Source organism: Cervus elaphus, chromosome 13, assembly GCF_910594005.1.
Source record: "Cervus elaphus chromosome 13, mCerEla1.1, whole genome shotgun sequence".
NCBI lineage: Eukaryota > Metazoa > Chordata > Mammalia > Artiodactyla > Cervidae > Cervus > Cervus elaphus.
The window spans coordinates 6042786-6047745 of NC_057827.1; positions in this window are offsets into that span (position 1 = coordinate 6042786).

Below are 4960 nucleotides of genomic sequence, written 5' to 3' on the forward strand. Positions count from 1 at the left end.
AAGCACAACCTAAAAGTTGATAATTCAGTTTTATTTGGCAGATTTTCTGAGGACTGAAGCCCATGAGATAACCCCTCAGTCCTGAGGGACTGTTTCCCAGAGGTAAAGAAGGAGCCAAGATATTTAGGAGCTTTTACAAAAAAACAATCAACCAACGTCCCACCCAACAGCCAGGTGGTGGGAACATTAAAAGTCTGCTGTTAACTAGAGAAAAACCAGGTATCTCGTTAATGAACTTACCACTTTTTCTATGTTTGGGAAGATGCGAGAGTCTGGGCTCACTGAAATCATTCCTTTGATGTGCACCTTTACCATATAGGGTCAACATCCTGTTTTTCTCCATCCTGAATCCCCTCAGGGTGCATAGCTGGGGGTGGCTGCAGAGGGTGATGGCTTGATGGTGGCGACCTCCTTTGTTTACTGCTATGGCAGGCTACACTCTTTGTCCACAGAAGTTACGGGTAACGTGGCGAGTATTCCTTGCACTTGGCATCTGACGCAGGGCAGGAGTAGTCTCGTAGAACTGAGCTGTGGCCTCTGACCTGTGTTATCTGACACTATATCCAGGTAGATAATATTAGAATTGAGTTAAATTGTAAGACATTCAGCTGGTGTAATGGATAATTGCTTGGTTTAGAGAAAACCCAACACATATTTGGTGATGGAAATGTCGAAGTGAAATATTCTATGTGAGGGTGATAATTGTGTAAGGCTAAAGGGACCTGTATTTTTCCTTACTTGGGAAAAGTCTGGGTTTTTCTATTCAGCTATGTTCTGCATGCACTTTATTCCTGGATACTGAAATTTGAACTTCATATAATTTTTGTATCACAAAATATTCTTTCTTTTGATTCCCCAACCATTAAAAAATGCATAAGTTGTAGGTGGGATGTGATGTGGTCATTTGACCACATCAAGAGAATTCTTGCCCCCAAATCTGGAGATACAGTGAGAATGTATATAGAATCTGTGGGTGGAAAAGTATCTTTTTATTGTGTGTGTTTTGTTTCTAAACAAGTAGGTACTTTCTTCCCCTGATCAGCCTCTTCCTGAGTTGGTCCCGGGACTTTCCAAGAAGGCTGCTAGTAGGAGACTCTCCCTCCTGCTGTTCCCAAGGTGGGGGAGGGGGCCTGCAGCAAATATTTCTCTCTCCTGTTGAGCTTCTTGTGAACCAGCTGTGCCTGTAGTGAAAGACTGCCACCCAGTGCCTTCAGTTCAGTTCAGTCACTCAGACGTGTCCGACTCTGTGACCCCACGCACTGCAGCACGCCAGGCTTCCCTGTCCATCACCAACTCCTGGAGCCTACTCAGACTCATGTCCATCGCATCAGTGATGCCATCCAACCATTTCATCCTCTGTCATCCCCTTCAGTTCAGCTCAGTTCAGTTCAGTCACTCAATCTTGTCTGACTCTTTACAACCCCATGGACTGTGGCATGCCAGGCCTCCCTCCCAGTGCCTTAAGTAAGGAGAATAAGGGGGCACTTTTGGGTTTTTCTGTTGTTTTCTCTTTTCACCCAGCTTTCTGCTTGAGCTTAAGGGTCTTATATGTGGATTTGTGCACATCAGTTGTGGAATTAAAATTATAATGAACAGAGCCATTACCCCTACAAGATGGTTAGGCCATTACAGATGGTTAAGAGTAGTGGTTAAGAGCACAGGGGTATTGGAGCCAGGGTGCTGGGCTTGAATCTGAGCTCAACCACCTATGAGTTGGATGACTTTGCGTGTGGATTTTTGCTGCTCTGTGTCTCAATTTCCTAACTTGTAAAAGAGATGGAGATTTGAAATTTGTCATATGGTTGTTATCTGAACTAGTGTTAAAGTACCTGGAAGATACTTCATAATGATTGGGCATCCTTGCACTTTTTTCTTTGAGGTTCCCTTTTCCTTATTGATTTCTATACATTCTGGCTGTAGTGATAACTAATGACAATTAATGATTCATTAATGACACAGAATTAATGATAATTCATTATCTAAGTATATAGTAAACGAGTTCTCTTGTGTTTTCCCTTTTAACTTTATTGTCTTTTGCCAGACAAGTTTCTTTGAACAACTTTTTCTGTTCCCTTTACTTTTTACTTCATATAGTTCATAAATTCAAATTACAGAAAAAACTTTCAAATTAGAGAGTTTTTTTTTCAGTAGAAAATCTCCCTTCTTCCCTTGTATGTGAGCCTACTTCTCCTTTATAGGTGACCATGTTAGAACATTTTTGCATATCATTTTCTGATCAGGTTTATTCCCTTAACCAAATTTAACTTCAGAATACTTTTATATTTACATAATTATTTTGAAGGTAGAACAGAGAGTTCCCCTATATCTCATACATATATTCCCCTATTATCAATATGTTACATTTGTATGGTACATTCATTACAATAATGAACCAATATTGGTACATTATTATTAACAGAAGTTTATGGTTTATTCAGATGTCCTCAGTTTCTCCATAATGTCCAAGATCTCATTCAGGATGATATATTACATTTAGTACTCCTGTCTCAAGGCTCTTCTTGGTTAAGATAAGACTCAGAAAGTTTCTCAGCCTTTGTTTTTGATGCTCTTGACAGTTTTGGTGATTACTAGTCAGGTATTTTGTAGACTGTCCCTCAATTGGGATTAAAAAGAAATTAATTTATAATGCACATACAAGAAAATCTTTTAAAAATTGCACAATTCAGTGCTTTTTAATGTATTCACAATGTTTTAAAAACCCTCCCAACTATCCAAATCCAGAACATTTCATCATTCTGTAAAGAAACACTTTAACAATTAGCAGTCCATCTCCATTTTTTTCTTTCATTTCCTGGCAATCACTAATTAGTTTTCCAACGTTATGGATTTTGCTATTTTGAACAATTCATTTAATGGACACATAAAAGAATGCAGCCTTTCACTTAACATATTCAGGGTTCATCAATTTTGTAGCATGAATCAATACTTCATTCCTTTTAATGACCAAATGCTATTCTTTTGTACAGTTACACCATACCATATATTTTGCTTATCCATTCACCAGTTGATAGACATTTGGGTTATTTCCACTTCTGACTATTATAGCAGGGTTGCTATGAAAATTCATGTACAACTTTTTGCAGATGTGTGTTTTCATTTATTTTGGGTTACATACTTAGGAACAGAACTCTAGAGGGGAACATAGGGTAACTTCATGGTTAAAATTTTAGGTACTCCCAAACTCTTCCTAAGTGACTACACTATTTTACATTCCTATGAGCTGTGTTGAAAGGTTCCAATTTCTCCACATCCTCCTTAACACTTGTTATTGTCTTTCTGATTATAGCCCTCCTAGTGAGTGTGAATTCATATTTCAGGAAGCCATTCATTTGCATTTCTCTAAGAATTAATGATTCTGAGCATCCTTTCATGTGGTGATTGGCCATTTGTTTGCCAGTTTGGGTAAATTATCAAATTCAAATCCTTTGCCCATTAAACTTTTTGTCTTTTTTAGTTTTGAATTGTAAGTCTTCCTTTATCAGATAGCATTATGATTTGCAAATTTTTTTTTTACTATTATGCTGGCTGTCTTTTCATTTTTTTAATCTTTCAAATAAAATGTACTTGTGATGAAGTCCAATTTATTTATTTATTTATTAATTTATTTATTTATTTAGGGTGCTTGTGCATTTGGTGTATCTAAGAAACGATTCCTTCAGTCAGAATCACAGATTTACGTCTTCGTTTCCTCCTAAGAAATTTGCATTTTACTCTTACAAACGAACTTTCATCCATATTCATTTTGAGTTCATTTTTGTATATTGTGTGATGTAGGAGCTCTGATCACTTTTTGCAGACTCCAGTTTCAGTTGCATAGAGAATAATTATAGTCTAGATTTGATGTCTTTTAAGTTCATATCTGAGTGTTTGAATTGTGATGCCTACACTTAAAAAAAAAAAGGGTTGTTTGGGCGACATCATTTTGCTGGAAAGTCTCCTTTTCTGTATATTCAGTTGCTAATTGCAGGACATGATCACCCCTACAAAGTGATTTTAAATATTCTCTTTCAATAAATGAGTGAGCCAAAATGGCCACTCTCTCTGTGTCACTTGTAATGTCGGGATCCTATCATGCCTTTCCCGCCATCCAAAGCCAGGTTCTTAACTATAGTACTTAGTTGCTCAGTCATGTCCGACTCTTTGTGACCCCCATGGACTGTATCCAGCTAGGCTCTCTATCCATGGGATTCTCCAGGCAAGAATACTGGAGTAGGTTGTATGCCCTCCTCCAGGAGAACCTCCCAACCCAGGGATCAAACCCAGGTCTCCAGCATTGCAGGCAGATTCTTTACTGTCTTAGCCACCAGGGAATATTGAGCAGCCACAAAATTAGGAGTCTGGGCAGACTGGCAGAAAGAGCAGGCTAGAAAACGGTGAAGATGGGTCAAGGAAATTGACAGCAAGTACATTAGAGCTTAGAATTAAGGTTAATTTTGTTTTATCTTAGTAATACTTTAATTCTGAAAGTTTGTAAAAATACACAGTAAAAAATTTTTAAATAGATTAAAATCTAAAATGTCACAGTAAAGAATTTAACGAAATCATGACTTGCTTTATATGTGTATATAAGACATATAAATGTAACATAATATCTGTGTTACCTTGCAACAGGATAAGCTCACCAGAGGAAAACCTGAGGAAACCTGAATAAGGTACGGACTTTACAAATGTTCATAAAAAGGAAATACCCAGTTTCCACTCCACTGGGAGGTACCACTCTGGGTCGAAATACTACTGTTAACATTTGGTGCGATTGGAAGAGCCATTAACTGTCGGTTCGTGGTGGTCCCTAGAGCTCCCCCACCCCAAAGGCCGTAGGACTTTGACCACCGGGGTGGGGTAGACACCAACCCCGATCTCCCTGCCTGGGAAGGCCCGCGTCACCTGCAGTGCCGCAGAGCCTCGCCACTGCGGCAAACAGACTGCGCAGGCGCGGCAG